Source organism: Haemaphysalis longicornis, unplaced genomic scaffold (assembly GCF_048455015.1).
Source record: "Haemaphysalis longicornis isolate Haplotype H1 unplaced genomic scaffold, Haemaphysalis longicornis Haplotype H1 scaffold_8, whole genome shotgun sequence".
Taxonomy (NCBI): domain Eukaryota; kingdom Metazoa; phylum Arthropoda; class Arachnida; order Ixodida; family Ixodidae; genus Haemaphysalis; species Haemaphysalis longicornis.
Genome location: NW_027526445.1, coordinates 117,311,739 through 117,330,672, shown reverse-complemented (window position 1 = coordinate 117,330,672; position 18,934 = coordinate 117,311,739). Strand labels below are relative to the sequence as shown.

Genomic DNA, 18,934 nt, shown 5'->3' with positions numbered 1-18,934 from the left:
ATTGTATCCGTCATGGAAGCAGCAAAAGTAGAGGTAAAGAGGCTGAGGGGGGAGAAGGAAGAGAGGCGACGCCGTTGCATGGCAGGGGCGGCAGAGGGCTATCGTTTTTCGACGGCATTGCCAGCGGAGCAAGCAGATCCGGGGTCATTTTTTATACTGTTCCTGGTAAGATCCACCCGGACCCACACCTACCCAATTATATATTTTCAGCTCAATTACTAAACATTGTTACAGGAGAAATTAGGCGCCACTCAGATTATTCATTGACCGGTTTTATTTGTTAATCTTTGAGCCGTCGGTTATTTTATTTTCTGTTTGTGTGCACGACGCGCTAAACAGATTTTCGACTTACAAAGTCAACTAATGCTTTCGCATTAAACGTCAAAATAGACCGGCTACAACTGAAATCAGCGCACGCCTAAAACGATGTGCATGCGAGTGCCCCCCTCCTGAAAACATGCAGTAATGCGCATCGTCGACGCACCAAAATGAGGGGTCACAAATGAGTGGTGCCCCTCAAGGGCTTTTATTTAGCTCGTTCACACCGTTTGATCAAACCACGCGTGCGTCGTATCCAAAATAAGGCGAAAAAGATGGGGTTGCCAGGGGATGTAACGCGGATAAAAAAACCGTCCGTTGAACGGAACTGTCGCCAAAGGATGGTGAACAAAGTTGGGAAAGATTATAAAGATCCCCCCCCAGAAAATTGGGGGGGGAAAGAATAGGACCAACAAACTCGCCATCGAAGCCCGTTTCACATGGTGCGATTTTCTCCTGCAAATTCGCAGTTGCGGCGCCGATCTATTCTCGCTGCTGTGGCGAATCGCCAAATTTTTTATGCAGTCAAACTTCTCCTGTGAACGCCGCTCGGCATTTGGCAGCTGGTCGCAGCAGTGAAAATATGAAAATAGATCGTTTTGCTGCACAAGCGGCGCCACAGCTGCGAATTCGCTGGCGAAATTCGCACCATGTAGAACGGGCTTAAGTGGCAGGAAACTTTCGCGGATGCCTTCATCCTCCACTGGATAAAAACACGTTGTTGTAGTTGTTGTCGTCGTGGTTGTTGTTGTTTTTGATGATGATGATGATGATGATGATGACGCTGATACTACTGCTGACGCCGACAATGATGATTCATGCATGCACGAGCCGAACAGGGCTGAGACATAAAGCGATGACAGACAAAGGCTTACCACCACAAAGTCGGATTTGTGACCTCTCGCGACATGTGGTGCGCAGTTGGGTGGCGGTTTCTTTTTTCAAACGCGGAACTGGCATCGCTGCAGCGACTAAGGGAGGAAGGGCAGTAACCGAGACGGCAGAGAAACGCGTCTTCTTCCTTCATTGCTAAGTGGTCTCTGCGGCCGCTGTCAGTTACGCGTATAGCCATATATTGATTAGTGCGCGTCGCATCGTGCCACAACGAAGCAAAAACAGAGCGGGGAGAACGGCGAGGCAACAGGCGTCCGCGACTGAAGGAAAATATCCAAGGACGTTGAACGACGACGTCGCGCGCGCCTCTCGCATTTTCGGCGAGTGAATGACAACGAGGGGGAAGCCCCCCGCATTCACGTTCGACGCCGCCGAGGCAGCGTGAAGTGCGTACGCCGTACGCCGCGGCTCAAAAGAAGCAGCGCGCGACGGAACCCGACAGCGTCGCCTTATATTCGTGCCCCCTTATAGATCGTCCCCCCCGCCAGAGGCGCCTTTCTCTTCTCTGTCGAAGTGTGTGTGCGCGTCCGAACGAAGTTTCTGGCAAACAATTTAGTTTTTCCCCTTTGGTGACGATCTTTTAGCAATCTAGTGTGGATATTCCAAGGGAACGCGCCGTTGTTGGGGAATTGAACTATAGTCAACTTCCTTCTTCCTTCGTGACGGGTATATTACTTGGAAATAAAGCGGCGTGTGTGTGTGTGTGTGTGCGTGCTCTGTGTGTATGTTGTGTTGTGTGTTGTGTTGTGCGTGTATGTTGTGTTGTGTGTGTGTATGTGTGTGCGTGCGTGGTGACGTAGGTCGTAAAAGGCGAAAATTTGGTGCGGTATTGCGGTTGCGGTAAGCACAGTGAAAAAGCTTCCGAACGCTATAAAAGCTTTAACGGCTGACCTTTCTTCCTGTCCCCCATCCACCGCTACCGCTTTCTTCATGAGGGGAAAAATGCGTTCAATGCGGCTAGCCACTCACGATTTTTAATTTTACGCTGTTCAGACTCTCGTTAACGACGTGCAGGCAGCCGCAGCAGCTGACCCCCGAAACTGGTACAGGCCAAACCAGGCCCATTTTGTACCGGACGGCGGTGGGATGACCGGTGTGTTGTAGCCGAACGTTTCTGTTTTCTCTTTGCGAATTACGGCCTGTATTGAAGCAGCCTAGAGTAAAAAGTATGAAGGAAGCTCACACCAACGCGCAAAACTTGAAGGCAGTAAATCTGTACACAAATTTCACGACCATTACGAAGGTTCAAGGCCAAATTCTTCGCTACTGCCGCAACGGACCTTTACTCCATCATTGTTGCTATAAGTGTGAGCTTCCTTCACTTTTTTGGGAGATAACCATTGGGCATCGCATTCGAGGGACGTATACGCTATGACGTGTCTTTCTCGTTCCGGGCAAGTGTTGCCGCGATTGCGGCGAACGCTGCAGTTTTTGTGGCTAATCTTGGTCAATCTCCCTAAGTCCATGGGTATGGTTGGCTTGACAAACGTGCGCCTCGGACGCTGGGCGGTCGCCGTGAGACACGCACACACGAGTGCTCGGCATTTTCTTGGTTTCTTAACTGCCGCGGGTGGTCGGCGCGAGGCCCACCACGCTTACGTGCGCACGCTCGGCAATTTCTTGGTATTAAATGCAGAGCATTTCTTTAACTCACGATGTCACCCGGCGTTGTCGGCGTGCCTCGGCGTCCGCAACAGCCATTCCAGGTGCGCCCTCTCCCCCACTCCTCCTCTCCCGCATCACGCTAACCTCCTCGCTCTCAACAACAGGTCCGCACCCCTCCCCCTACACTATATAAAAATAATACTTACCGCCGCCTGGTTTCGATCCCACGACCCTGCGGGCGGAACGCAAGGTACATGGTGCTCTACCCACTGCGCCACAAAGCCGACACAGAACGGGAGGCTACGAACGCGCCTTATATCCTTGACTCATTCAAACTACGTCAAGAAGCTGTTGATACAACGCATTCACTACCACCAACTCCCCAAACACTAAACGTTAACGCAATACACCCACCCCCTATGCGACGCATTTACTCGAGTCCCCCTCGCGGGGAGATGGGCCCTTTTTTTTAAACTGCGGACACGAAAAATTATGATTTGCTAAAGAGCTTCGCTCTTAAAAGAACTTGCTGGTGCCCACGAAACTGACCCAATTGGTAGCTCGGTCTTCGTTTTATCTTCACCCTTTGATGTCTTGTACATACCAGCCGCACCGTCTTTCGTGACTGATGTCTGTCGAAACAGCTTGAGAGGCATCACAACAGGGCGGAACCGCACTCGCGGTGAAAGGGTGGGGACAGCAGATGGTGCTGATGCTATCGAAACGGATTCTGCGCCGAAGTAGGTACGAGAGAGAGGAAGACGCTGCTGTCACGTCCTGCGTCGCCGCCGTCGTCCTGAAAATGGAGCCGCTGGTTCCGCCTATTGTTGTCGAGACGAACGTGTGCATTAGGCTGTTTTTTTCGCTGAGAAGACCGAACGGATTCGAAACTAGAGCCTGGTTACAAATATTCTGCAGAAATTCAGAGAATGATCTACTAATGCGTAGCATTCTTATGCCGCCTGTCTTGGGTGTGAGTTTTTTTCCAGCCAAGTTTTTTTTTTTTTCAAAATCATTCCCCACCAATTATTTCCAATTACGCTAATATAGCCATTACGGGTGAAACTTTCTCAATATTGTGGAAATTGCATGCGTTATACGTTTTGCCATTTTCCGTAATTTTGTAATATTTTTCTTATTTTTTAGTTTTTTCAAGATTTCGCCCGCCCAGTTATCTTGATTTCCGTTATTAAAACGATTACATTCGCCACATATGCATTTTTGTGGAAATGCAGGGCGTTACACGCTCCTGGCTGTGGGGGTACTCCAGCAAGCGCATAGGCGTTTCCTAGTCAGCACAGCCAAGCGACGCGTGGCGCCATCTAGGGGCATGTTTGAAGCTATGTCCACGTGCATGTGGCCCTCAATTTAATCGCTCGTAACCGCTTGGTCTCGTGGTGTAGTAGTTCCGCTCCTGCGAAGCAAACATCCTAACCCGGGTTCAAATTCCCGTTTCCGTTTTTTTTTTCTTTTTCAAGGGTTTGTCATATTTTAATATTAACATTCGTTATCACGCATATAATCTATTTATGACATCTTTATGCATTATAAATGGGATTTCGGGTATTTTCGTTGCCTTTTAGTCAGTTTCAGCTACTGCTTCTTGCATGTTTTTGCTGATTTTCCCCTTTTAGGTCGGTTTTGGCTATTTCTGTTGAATATTTTTCTACACTGCGGTTTCCAACCATTGCAGCTTCGTTTTGGCTGCTATTTATTACAGTTCGGGTTGTTTTGTATGCTTTAGGTACGTTTATGCTGTGATATAACCCCCATAAGCAAGCTCAGGTGACGGCTGGCTGTACGGACAGGAAACGCATATACGCACTCAGCAAAGAATGCTACGCATTAAAAGCGTGGAGTATACGTTTCACGTAAGAAACCCTTTTTGCAGGAAAACCAGGTGTTGTTCTTGGAGGCTTCCCAGAATTATTTTTGTATAGTGTGTATAAAACAACGCGCGTGAAGTGGACAACACCGACAGTCACCCTCCGTGATCTTCAATGTGGTGTACGTTCCGGACGCATGGCCCGTAATGGCACACGCGGGTGATTATGTCGCTGCTGATGATGGCGGGCGATTTGGTATGAGCGCTCTCGTGTAAACCTTTAATCAAGGTACGCGCTTGTAAAGGCGTAAGCGTGGGCGAGTCAGTATGCCGTAACTGGGAGACAGCGCAGTCGGCCGTCATTTCATTCCGCGAAAATGTAGCCTTACCGAAGGCAAGCGCTGTGTTCGTGTACTATTTCATCTCGTGCTTTCGTGCTGTTGCGCTGTTTTCCGGTTAAAAGTGCGCGAGGTTGGTGTTTCAGAATTTCATGGTGCAATTCCGGCGTAGGAAATAATGGGTCAGGACGACGGTGCTGCAGGTCGTACTGAGAAATAGACGGATGTTAGCGGACAATTTCTTCTCACTAATAATATGGCCCGCACGATGCCCCCGATGATGCTGGCGATGTTCGCGGTGCACGCTCCTAAAGCCCTGTGCAGCTTTCGTTGAATTTTGCGCGGATGCTGGACAGGCCCAGCATCTTAGCACGCTTTCTGCGGAGAACAGCCGAGTATCCTTCAGCTGGGTGAGGAAGGAGGGGTGGTTACAATAAAAAAAAATTGCCGCGTATCTGCTCCTTTCGTTGCAAATGTCAACGCAAGACGATAGTCGACTGGCGCCCCTGGCAAGAAAATGCATCCCTTCTCTTTCCCGCTCATCTCTCATGCTGTTCGTCTCCCGTCTCGTTTTTTCCAATATAACGTGCTAGAGGTTTGCTCAAGTCAATTTAAATTTACCGCGATCCACTGCTCCAAGCCGGATGCCTCGATGCCAGCGCTGTCGTACGGCAGAGACGCGCGTGAATCGAGGCACCCGACTACAACGTTTATAGAACCACGTTGCCCTACTGCACGAGCGTTCCAAGCAGAACGCGGAACGTCTAGTAGAAGCTTTCGTCACTGTTGCCGTTTGATTTTTTCGAATTCCGCCAGGTAGCGCGGGCAACAGCAGGCGAAGGTTTTCTGCAGTTGATGTAGTATTGTATTTGATATCGCAAAAAGCAAGGCTTCATAAATTTTTAACAAAGGAAAATATCACTCATGTATCGATTTTCGGCCTTATATTTGCGTAATGTATTGTTCTTGTTCAACAATGTTGACAAGTATGAACATTAACACCGGACTTAGGGCCCTATTCTCGACTGCACAAATTCCCGGGGAATCTGGGAATTAGCCGGAAGTCTTTTCTGATTGGGTTTCAATTTTGGTCACGTGCTTCCGGTTGACAAAGCGGTTGTGCGTGCTATCGTCATTTTGACGTTTTATGACGTTTACGGGCACCAGTTCTAAAGTTTGCCTTATTTCTCTTTATTGAAAGCGCATGATTCTTGGCCGGCAATGAAAAACTAGACTAAAAGCACTAGACATGACAACGTAGGCCTGTCTTTGCTATTCAACAACAACAATGCCTGTAATACACGCCCTCTCTGTGATTGGCTGAGAAGGCATGACGTAATTTAAACAGTTGGCGGGAACAACTACGTCATGCATTGGCAACTTCAGCCTACGTAAAAGTGACGTAATGTTACGTAACTGCTTGAAAATGGCGGCTGCTTTTGTCGCAAAATAGCATCAAAATAGGGCAAAAAATTGCCCCGGCTTTCGGCGCCGCGAAATGTCCGCGAATTTGCAGCAGGCGCAGTTTCGCATCACGGGCGGTTTAAAGCATGTTTTCTACCGAAACAAATTATAGTTTCAACTGTTTCCAAGTCAGCGATCAATGAGCATACAAATAACGTGCAGTATTTTCCTTTTATGTTTGGAAATAAAATAAAAATTGGCCGCGTATCTGCCCCTTTCGTTGCAAATGTCGTCAAAAGACGATAGTCTTTATCGACTTTTGCCAAGTAAATGCCTCCCTTCGCTTTACCACTCACCTCTCATGTTGTTCCTCTTGCGTCGCGCTCCTCCCAAGGTAAAGACACCAAAGGTTTGCTTAAATCATTTTAAATTTCCCGCGTTCCACTGCTCCAAACCGGGTGTCTCGATGCGAACGCTGCCGTACGGCGAAGACGCGCGTTAATCGAGGCACCCTACTTCAACGTTTATAGAACCGCGTTTCCCTAGTCCGCGTGCGTTGCAAGCAGAACGTGGAAACTATCTAGTGGAACCTTGCGTAACTGTTGCCGGTTGATTTCTTAAAATGGCGCCAGAAGCTATAGTGGCGCTGGCGACAGCAGGCGACGGCGGAGTAAATTCTTTTTCTGCAGTGGATGAAGTATTTAATTTCGCAAAAGTCAGGCATGTTTGAATTTTTATAAAGGAACACTGCAAATATCACTTCTGTATTGATTTGTTGTCTCGTATTTACGTAATGTCTTGTTCTTCTTCAACAATGTTGACAAGTATGAACATTACACCGGACCAAGACGGGTAGATTTAGCTGTGACTATATAAGACTGTTGCGCAGGCATTGTTTTGCTTTGGCCGGGTGGCTGAATCGAGTCACAGACAGACAGACGGACAGACATACAGACACACAGACATACAGACAGACCAAAATTTCTGGGTTTAAGTAGCCCAAGAAAGACTATCGTCTTTAAAATTATTTGTTTGGCGTAACCGGAACATAAGAGGGCAGTACAAGTCTCTCCATGACAAAGAGAACCCAATGCATGGTATTTGTCCACGCACCTCGTAGTAAGCTGCTGGGTCACATGATCGAACTCAAGAGGAACAAGAGAAAAATAACAAAGAAAAGTGACTCTTTTGTTCATTACAGCGCTGATTGAAGTCGAGCTTGACAAATGAGTGAATCGGCGACATCGGTGCGCTCCGCGGTTATCAGGCGTAGCGATTCGCATCTCTTATGTGTCATACGAGCGATGGTCGCGGCCATCTTTTTCTGTAATCATGCCATAAACTTGTAACATAGCAGCAGACGATAGCGTGGCGGCGTGGGAAAGTGATAATGCAACAAAGCCCGCATCGAAGCAGAGAGCCCAACTATGTTACCAAAAGCGACTGAAAGAAATAAATAGATACGGTAAAAAAATTGTGTGATGTTCTTTAGTTCGGCATCCGCCTTTCGCTCGCTTTTGGATCAACGTTACTCGATCGCCTTGTGGTGTTGACGACAATTTTGACCTCCAGGAATGTTTTTCTTGCCAGCCTCAGCTACCGTCTTAATTTTTATAGTACACGTCAGGTGTTTTTATATCTTTCTTGCGCGATACTTAATTGATACCTTAGTTGCGATCTTTATGAGTGAAGCGTCAAATTACACTGCATGTCGTCATAGCTTTAGGTGCAGCACGTCACTGATTGCTTACGTTGTGCTTACGCAAAAAAAAAAAAGAAAAAACAGCGAATTGCCTGGGAATTTGTGCAGTCTAGAATATAGCCCTTGGACGTTTAGATGTGGCTCTGAGTATATGAGACTATTGCGCAGCATCTGTACCACTTCGGCCGGCTGGCTGAATCGAGCGGCAGACGGACAGACAGACATACAGACCAAAATTTTGCCGTTCAAGTAGCCCAAGAAAGACTATCGTCTTTAAAATGAGCGCGCCAGCACAAACGGGGCTACGTGGTTTCCGGCCTGCTGTGCTCCAAGCAGCACAGCAGGCCATGTACAAGTTAGACTTTGTGTATACGCAGGACTCACGTAGCTATATATTCGAGAAAGCGCATTGTTGTGCGGGACGGTGGGTGACAGTATTATCACGCCATGAAAACACGACGAAGACAGCCCTGGGCGCGTAGCTCTCGCACCGGGACCCGCGACGACAACGACGCTGTGTGGGGCGCGTTGCCTGGCGCGGTCGGACTCGTGACCGCCTTGTATACACCGTAAATGCATTTTAAACGTCTACCATTGTTTGTCTCATCTGTTATGCCTCCACTTAACAGTAAGGCAGCGGATATTGGGGTGAAGGGTGAACGTGTTGCTGATGTACTGCTGCAGCAAGATTAGCTTCATGATGTCCCGACCACGTGGCAGAGATGCCTGCTTTGACGAAAATTGTGTTGTTCTTAAGGCGAAGGCATTCGGCTCCCCGCTGTGCGATCAACTTGAGTTGTTCTTTTTTGCTGCGGAAACTGGGAGCCGCTGTAACGAGTAAAGAACACACCTGTGTTCGTACGTGAATTAAACCCCTCTCTTCAGAGTAGGGGCCGAGAGCGTTAGCGTGCTTCAGCACGCTGCCAGCTGAGTATCAAGAGTTACCCTAGTGCTTGCGGTGCTGACGTCATACCGCGTGACAGGTGAACGTGACAGGTGGCTCTCCGCATGCCCATGCGTTGCTTAGCAACGGGGGCACACGTCGCTCCTCAAAAATAAAACAGAATTTCCTTCTGTTTTATTCTTTGGGCGCGACGTGGGCTTGATGAGACATTTTAGTGTGAAAGAATAAATGCGAAGTACAGCCTGTTGTTGGCCTGGTTGGCGTTGCTTATTTACGAGCGAACATTAAGTTCCCCCTTTACGTGCAAATCCGGCGTCCGGCGTCGGCGTGAACGAGCCATGGTTCCGAAAATGGCCTGCAGCCCAAAGGGAATAGAAGTAAAAAAACAAAAAGACAGGGTAAATTTGGACGTGGGATTCTAACCCGGGGCCTACGAAGTGCGAGTCGAGCACACACCCCCCTTGCACCACGGCCGATCATTGGTTTCAGCTAACTAAAGGCGCACGTATAGCGAATGCGTTGTGGCCTTCCACATAGAAACCTGTGTTATATCTGTGCTGAGGCCTGCAGGAGTAATTTGAGCGTGATAATTACACAAATATAGCAACGCACATATACGCTGATAGTTTATGTGCAAGCCTAGCAGGGACAAAGAACCCGCCGCGGTGGCTCAGTGGCTAAGGCGTTGCGCTGCTGAGCACGAGGTCGCGGGTTCGATTCCCGGCCGCGGCGGCCGCTTTTCTGATGGAGGCGAAAAGCAAAAACGCCCGTGTGTACGAGATTTTTCGGCGCACGATAAAGATCCCCAGGTGGTCAAAATTAATCCGGAGCCCTCCACTACGGCGCGCCTCATCGCCTCCGTTGCGTCGGCGCGTTAAACCCCACAATCAATCAATCAGCAGGGACAAAGAAGAAAACGACGCAGTTAGAAAAGGATTATGGCGATTACAATGAGACAACACGATCGCACTACTGGGGACGTCTCTGGCTGCGTTGTTTCTACTGGGATGGACACTGAAGCGTCTCTCTCAGCTGTAGCTGTGCAAAGTTGTCACCAAAGGAAGTACGCCTGAGAAAGAGATGCAAGGAAACCCGAATATGCTGCACGGCAGACAAAGAGGCAGGCGCTCGGTGCAGCTAAAACTATATACCACCACCAGCCGACAGCGGCGCAACCGCGGCGAGGCGAAGATTACACGGCAGACGTATGTGTCGCCCTGATGACGAAGACATTGTCGCAGCAGAGGACGACATAGTCACGACAGCCCTATCATTAGAGGATCGCATAGCCTGAAATAGACCGAAATGCTTGGGCATTCGCCGACGTAAGCAGTCCTAAGTGCATCTCTGCATTTTTGTTATGGCCACCTTTGGATCATGATAGCGCCGCCGCCTTTTCTGGTAATGGGAAACATACGGTTCTGGCCTTTAAAAAGAATTCTACGTTATCAGGCTTTTTCTGTGACGCTAAGCGCTTGGCGGCCACCCAAAAAACCGCTTCGCTTGCCGCTGCGTGCGCCAAGTTTCTCTTGAAGTGACCGACCTTCCTTCATTTTCCCCCATTCATTCTTCGTGTGATTAACGGCGCCCTGGGCTCTTTTTTTTTTTTTTTTCGGTTTCGGTTTCGTTCACTACCACAGCGCTACAGGTCGTTTGGCTGATAATTTGCTTGTTAATCTCAGGATGGGACAATTTCATTTGCTAAAAGACAGTCGAAGTTCTGTCTGCTGATGTTTCGTTTCTAACTGCGCTTGTCGTAACACCACTTAAAAGGAAGTTTGTGCTTCGAAGAAACGTTGTAACGTCGCCAGCTTTTAGCGGATGCTGGCCTTCGTTGATGTCGCCCTGAGCGTCATACAAGCTGTGGTGAACCTTCATTTGATTTGCCAACCATGATCAACAAGTGATCTGATAATTTTTCTATGTGCTGAAGACAATGCTTTTCCAAACAACCTATATTAACACAGTTTCAAATATTCGCGCCTACAACGCTGGCATATCGGATAAAATGCAGTCTTAAGTTTGCGCACTTACGTTTGAAGTTCTATTTCACTGATTGTCTCGCTGTGGAAATCGTGTGTTGAGGTCAGTGGTGCTCTGACGAAATACTCATATCTTTTGTTTGCGACGAAATCCCAATCCTAGGCAAAATGAATATCCCATCGAATATTCCATCGAATATTCGATGGAATATTCGGCGGGATATTCGATGGGATATTCGATGGGATATTCGATGGGATATTCGATGGGCTCGAATATTGGGAGAAAAAATAGACAGTCAGCTACAAGCAAGATTGAAAGGGCGTGCAGCTCATCCAGTTCATCAGCGAGGAAAGGATACCGATTCCGGCCATTCCGTTGCGTTCCACTGTTTCCGTTTGTATTGGCAAAGCAATGCATGCTTAAAGGGACTCCGAAACACTTCCGATAAACGCTTTCACTCCTTTTCCGTAGGGTCTCGGAGCACCGGGAAAGCTTTAGTTATCGCCAGCACGAAGTGGCACTGCGTGATTTGCTCGTCGACATCAGAACCGCCTTCCGTTTCTGCGTTGCTTTTGTAGCGGTTTTTTTTTAATGTGGCTATTGAATACGGTCATTGCTGCTGCTGTAGGAAAGCCGGAAAATAGCCTCTTCGCCGCTCTAATGGCATAACTAAAGTGCTCGAAGGACGCTAACATTGGGTGAGAGAAAAATGTTTTGAGCAAGTTTTTGAAGTGGCCGATGGGAATAGAGCAGTAATTTTTGGCTGAGGTACTTCGTGACCCAGTGTTCTATGTACTGGATGTGTTTGTTCACTACAGTCTGAATGCCTTTAAGATTTAGTGAAAGGTTGAAAAAAAGTGTTGCAGGGTCCCTTTGATCGAATAGTTCGAAGTTTTTCGGCGCTTTTTTGTCTGATTAACTGGTTATGGTGTTCAACGCGCCGAAACTACAGAGGTAATGAGGCGTGCCGTAGTGGAGGGCTCCGATTTATTTTGACCACCTGAAAGGGGGGGGGGGGGGAATCTTTAACGTGCGATGAAATCTCGTACATACGGGCGTTTTCGTTTTTAGCCACCTCTTAGAAAAGCGGCTGCCGCGGCCGGGAATAGAACCCGCGTCCTCGGGCTCAGCAGCGCCAACGAGCCACTGCGCTGGACTTCTAGGTTTTTTGCGTCGTATTTTATCCCGAAAGGCTGTTTTTGTTGATCACCGAGCGGTCTAACGGTGACAAAGCGATTTGGCAAAAGCGACTCACGTGTATTACGAATTTCATAATAAGGACCACCATTACAATTAAGTTGCCGTGTTCATTTTTTATAACGTTATATATATATATATAAATATGTCTCAAAACAGTTTATTTGCGTCTGGCGCATTTAGTGTCTGTTCTGTTATTCAATTCTTATGGTGCTTGTAACTCTCGTTAACTGCTATTCTGAAGTCCATCATGTGCTTTCATCATAGTCGCGGATAGTTCTCGCCAACTTGTCAGTCTTGAATACAAAGTGCATAGAGTTATTTTCGAGGCGTCCAAGTGTCTGTTCTCTCCATATATGAACAAAGCAATGCACCCTGTTTCACGATGCTTAAAAAACAGCGTGCGTGGTTTTAACGCAATATGTGTAACTAATTAACCCAACGTCAAGCTTTAGGCCATTTCGTAAGCTTACCACAAGCATTCACTCGCGAGACATCATCATAATCATCCTATCTACGCCCACCGCAGGGCAAAGGCCTCTCCCATAGAAATCCAGTTATCCCGGTCCTGCGCTATCTGCGTCCAATTTATCCCCGCAAACTTGTAGATCTCATCTGCCCATCTAACTTTCTGCCGCCCCCCTGCCACGCTTGCCTTCTCTAGGGATCAACTCTGTTACCCTTAATGACCAACGGTTATCTTGCCTTCGCATTACATGCCCTGCCCACACCCATTTCTTCTTAATTTCTACTAATCTGTCCTTAGCACGCGTTTGTCCCCTGATCCACTCCGCTCTCTTCCAGTCCCTTAATGTTACACCTATCATCTTCCGTTCCACTGCTCGCTGAGTCGTCCTCAATTTAAGTTCAACCCTTTTAGCGAACCTCCAAGTTTCTGCCCCGTATGTGAGTACCGGTAAGATGCAGCTGTCGTACAGTTTCTTCTTCAGGGACAATGGTAGGCTGCCATTCATTATGTGATGCCTGCCTGCCGAATGCACTCCACTCCATGCTTATCCTTCTAATTATCTCTGCCTCATGGTTGGGATCCGTGGTCACAACTTGGTCACCACGCGAGACATACTTGAGCCAAACGATCTCCAGAGGTCGCCCACGCACTAAGAGCCGTGGCAGTGATGAAGACGCTGCACGCGTCCACCAGCCTGTAGGTCGGTTCGGTAAGAAACACTATGGGTGCTTTTCCGTGTTCTCGAAAGTCAGACCTACAATGCGTGCTTAACGCGAGGGCTGTCTCCTCATGTTCCACCACACACTTCTCCAGTTAACCTTCCCGTATGCAAACGCGGACACTGGGCCACACGCTCGTGTGCGCGTAAACATTGTCGAGTGTATACCCTTAGGGATATGGCTTCGCTAACTTCCGGCTCCCCCCAACTCCCAACTTCGCTTTTCACTCAGGCACGCGCCCATAAGCAAAAAGCGAACAAATTAATTGAGGGTTCATTGGTAGATTGTTAATTAAGTATGCGTGAGCATCTCGTGCCTCTCTGTCGCGAACCTGAGGCGAACCTTTGTTCCGGCTTCCTGTTTTGCCCTCCTGAAATAGCTGCACACTTCGTTCTACAGCGTGCGCAAGCTGTGGAGGGGGTCATGGAACCCGTCGAGACGGCGCGGAGGCAGGTTGCGCGCCGCGCTTCGACTTGACAACGGCGACTGCGTTGCGAAGGCAGCTAGCTCTCTCCCCGCGATGTCTCCACTCTCGTTCCGGCCTCTTCTGTCGCTCGCCTCGTAGAGAGCTGTTGACGCGGTCCGAGCTCACTTGAGGTGTCCTAGACTGAAGAAGCCATCCCGAAGACTACAACTTGTATACATTTTTTTCTCAATAAAAAGTTTATTCTCTCTCGCTGACACGCGGCTCGGCGGAGTGACTCGAAAATTTTACCGGCATGCCTTATCTGCGGTTCCCGCAATAAAGATGTACACCTGTGTACGTTCGGGGGAACGGGCGCATGTTTTCTCGCACGCGCGGCATTTTACATATTACCATTCCCTTAATTCCACCAGCCTTGTGATCCCGTTTAGCCTCTGTTATTGCTTCGTGTTTGCGAGAACAGTGAGTGCAACTTTTCTCTTGACATGCTCCTTTCTGTAGCGTTTGTGAAATTCATCGCTAGCGCTGTTCCATAATACGGGAGTTTGTATGTTTCCTCCCGTCGATACCGTGCTTCCCAAATACTACTAGAACCCTTCTGAACACTAAGTACGCCCGGCGTGTTATTCTGGGATGTGGAAATTTGGTATAAACTCGCGTTGTTGACAGGAAGCTTTTTTGGGTTGTCTTTTCTTAGTTGTGTTTTCTTCCCTGGTTTAACCTCGCCGATTAAGAAGCGCAAAAACTAAGACTGTAATGGGTTAGCGCCAATTGCTTTCTCTTCCTTCAGAAGGCGCTGACAGGATGCACGCAGCCATCGCGGCACGCTCTTCGTTCATTTTGCCAATGTTGCTGCGCTGTATCTGCGTGTTCTGCTCGCGAGTATGATGACGGACGATAGTTGGTGGTATTTCTTTTATCCTACGACTTTATTTCGCAAAGTTGAGCCCATCTTTTTAATTCACATCCTCGGCTAACGCAAATGGCGCGTCGCAAAAACGCTGAAATTCGCCTCACCGTTTGAGATCCCTTGAAGACCGCCTCCAAGGGAAAAAAAAAAAAAAAAAAGGTAGCGCCGTCGAATACTTCAGGTTAATCAATAAGCCTTCTGTGATTCCTTCACAAACGCCCCGCAATCAAGGACGCTGCCGGAGTTTTTCCCTATCCGCTCACATCTGATAAACAGAGCTGCTTATATTGTGCATTCCGCATATATCTGCGTGCCTGGTAACCGTCGATGGCGCAGAAACCGACAGAAGCGCCCTCGGCTTCAAACGCGAAAGGAAGAGGAAAGGGTTATGCAGCGCTCGGTTATGCGGTAGCGAGCCAGCGCCCCAGCGAAGATAAGCCTGCGTGCGTGCAATTTCCAGAATTGCTTTAAGTAATTATGCGGCCCTCATCATAATGCGGCCATTAGTGGAGCGCCTCACGTACAGTCGGAAAACAGAGAGGTGGAGTGGTTGTTTTACGACTCTCGTGTGTTAACAGAACCCCCATAACTCGGACTGAGTAAGTTGCAGCGCACGTATTTCAGAGCGGGCTTAGGAGGCTGCGCGAGGAGGCGTAGCTGGATGCGTACGTATTGCGTGCGTGCATGTTGCGTGCGTTGTGCGCACATCGCGCGTGCGTGCGTTCGACGGTGCCGGCTTTGTTCGCACGGTCCGAAGAAGCCGAGGAACCCCGCCGCGGTCGGTCAGGAAGATTCTTCCCAGGTTATGCGCGCCGAAGATCTCGCAGCTACTCTCACCAGGAGCCCGTCGTTGTGCTTACAGACCGACCCCACAGCGTGGTGGCGGCGTTTTTGGTCGATGGTTGCAAAACTGCGCAGACGACTGTACTGCCGTGGCGGAAAGGCTAGACATTGGCGTGGGAAACATGGTCATGGAAGGGACCCACAGGAGCACGGCGGGCTATGGCGGACGCGATAAGGCACTCTGAAGCCGGGGCCACGCGCCGAGATCCCCCGATCGCTTCCTGCGACTTTGCCGAATTATATTTACTTTGAGTCTAGATTCTCAAGAACACCTCTACAAGCGACTTCGGCTAAAGCTGTAAGCGTATGTTTTCGCAATCGTGCACATGTAGCCTGATTAGGTGCAGTTAGCACTAAATCTGGCATGTTCATTTTTCTGCATTCGCAATGTTTTTTTTTTTACTGCTTTAATGCTGTTGATATGCAAGTGTACCGTACCGTTTGATTTTTTCTACGGCCATAAGGCATGCGGGGTAGTGTTCCACACCACCCCGCACGCGTTGTGCTTAGTCTTATCTCCTCAGTTGATAAAGCTGCAAAGTGGCCTGGCATCTCGCCTATAGTAATAATTTGACGAAACCAAAACCCTAAAGTCTACATTTAGGTTTCGCTATGCAGCGGAAAATAATAAGACGATTCGGTTTCGTGTATGCTTCCTCAAAAATAGAGGTTTATTTCCGGTTTTCGTTCCCGGAACATTACGACACCCTGGTCCGTCTCCTATGTATAATTCCGAGTGCCTAATTCCTGATCGCGTGGTCGGCAAGCGTTTATAGCCCAAACAAATAAGGTCCTCATTTCGGAACGGGCATTGGCGTCGCGGTTGCTGGTCGCGTATACTCACTGCGCTCACGCTTCTTTCGTTGGGCAGTCTCTTTTTGAGTAGACTTTCCTTTCTTTTTCCGGCCACGGTGACGCGCTGCCAGTGGTGACAGCTACAATTGTTTTGCGAGGAATGCGACGGAAACCGTACAAACGTTGTGCCCTCTGTGAAACTAGCGGCACCTGTTGAAGTATTGCGTCATTAGTAAACATTGCACGCCGGCTGCTGTGGACAAGTAACGCCGGCACGTGATGTAGTGCGCAAATATCGTATTCCTGTTGAGCTGCGGAATTTACCCTCAGGTAGCTGGCTTTAATAATCGCTCTCGTTATTAAAAAAAGAAGAAACATCCCCCTCGCGAGGGGCACGATCAAATGCAGAGCATTTCTGCGGGGGCGCGCGCCTGCAAGTCGTATGGATTACGTATTGGTTGTTGTTGTTGTAATTGTTGTCTTCCAGCGTAGACATTGTCGATGAAGTCGATGGTGAAACGTGCCGTGAACCCCCTGCCGCGGCTATGACGCAACGTGGAGCGGCTATGACGCAACACAATCCAACACAATCCACTTTAATCCAATCCAATCCAAATCCAAGCCAATCCATCGAATCCAATCCAATGCCCCTCGCGAGAGAGTGTTATGGCGCCGAAATCGCCACCACGCGAACGCGTGATGCTGACGTCACGATCACGCCACAGATGTTAGCGACCGCAGCGCGCTTAATATGTCGTTTAAGCGCGAACCGACCGCGGCGAGAGAGCGCGATGCGAGCGCCCCACCTGTTCTTGCGCGCGAACCTAACGCGGCGAGAGAGGGTGTTGCGCACGTCCCCACCTGTTGTGCGCCCGAACCGAACGCAGCGAGAGAGGGCGTTGCGAGCGGAGAGAAGGCGAGGAGGACGCGGGGGAGAGGGCGCACCTCTGGCCGACGGTTGAATGAGTCAAGGATATAAGGCACGTTCGTAACCTTCCGTTCTGTGTCGGCTTTGTGGCTCAGTTGGTAGAGCACCGTGCACCTTGCGTTCCGCCCGCAGAGTCGTAGGATCGAAACCTGGCGCCGGCAAGTATTTATATAGTGTAGGGGGAGCGATGCGGACGCGGACTACGGACGCCAACGCGGGTGACATCGTGAGTTACTGAAATGCTCTGCATTTAAAAAAACTTTAGGACAGTCAGTCACTCCTTGTGATACTGTGAATTGGGAAGCATATTGCATTGCACACTGTGGTCGGACTTCGCAGTGGCCTTGACGAAAGCCTACTCCAATTAATCATTGGGATGGCCAGCAGCGCCCACTGCGACGCCTGTGGGGCGGAAGAGACAGTAAAGCTCGTGCTCTATCTCTGCCCTAAATATTACTTGGAGAGAAGCGTGTTTGCCACCGAACTCAGCCGATTGGACGATCGGCCTCAGGTCATCGGTCCATACCATTCACTTAGCGGAAGACGACAATAGCCCTTCTACGTTTCAGCTGAGTGATACGAGTTCACGCGAACGACTGTATACTGCCTATGAACGGGACTAGTGCGCGCGCCTTCCCGCTCCTATATCTCACCCTTTTCGCCTGCCCTGCTTTATCCCCTGGGCAGCACTCTCGCAGTGCCAGGGCAGCAAACCGGGCTGGTTAACCTCCAGGCCTTTCCAACTGCTTTCTTCCTCCTCCTCGTCCTCCGGAAGTGTTAGTGTTGAATTGTGGAACGGATATGTCGGTATATGTCGTGTGCGTCGCCATGTTGCGCAGTTGGTGTTGATGTGAACGGCTCTGAGACCGCCACCGCTAGGACGGCACCGATGAAATTCGTCGAACGAGTGTCGCTGCAAGGGAGCACATTCATTGTATGTGCACGCTAATGATGTTGTGCCTACACGGGCACGTTCCCGGTGGTATGCGCGTGTCTCCACCTCCTTATCACCATCATAACCATCATAAAGATGCAATATATCACCAAGATGTGTCACAGGAAGCAGAAGTGGGCACTGGCACGTAGCTCCAGCGGACCCTCGACGACGACGCTGAAGCACTGGGTGGCACGAACTCAGCTCGAGCCATCGTGGCCGCATTTTAAATATAGTCTTTGTATTTGTAAATAGATCGCTTCACCAAAAACCATCCCTCGCCTTCTTATTCCTGTCGCCACGTAACATCTTTGGTGGAGAATGCGTCCTCATCCCTATACTGGTCCCCCAGTTTCACCCCGTCTCGGCTCCTGAAGAGATCGCTTCGGCCGCCCCAGCACTGGTGAGCCATGGACGCGCCCAGTCCCCGGCCCCGTGTCCCCAACCCGCTGAGACCAGCCGCGGGCTGACAAGCCGGCGACGCCGTTCCCCTGCCCCGTCTTCCGGCCTGTCTCCGGGGGCTTCGGACGTTCCATGGTTGCGCCGGCTGGCACGGCTGTTCCGGGGCGAAGGTTTATCAAGCTCACTATCATCCGTGTCGACGAGGACTTATCTTCCCATCTCATCTCATCGTCCTTGCCCACCACCAAGTACGATGACGAAAGAAGGAAGCTGTGTGCGGTGCGCAGCCAGCCCGGTCTCGCCTGTCGCTGCTTCTCGGCAGCTAGACGGCTGCTTTTGA

The 18,934-nt window shown here is 49.5% G+C and overlaps 1 protein-coding gene across 1 annotated transcript in view; it reads left to right on the top strand.

Moving 5' to 3' along the window:
* LOC144149266 (inositol-trisphosphate 3-kinase A-like) overlaps positions 1–18,934 on the top strand; it is a 488,782-nt gene that overhangs the window by 13,118 nt on the left and 456,730 nt on the right. The window lies entirely within an intron of this gene.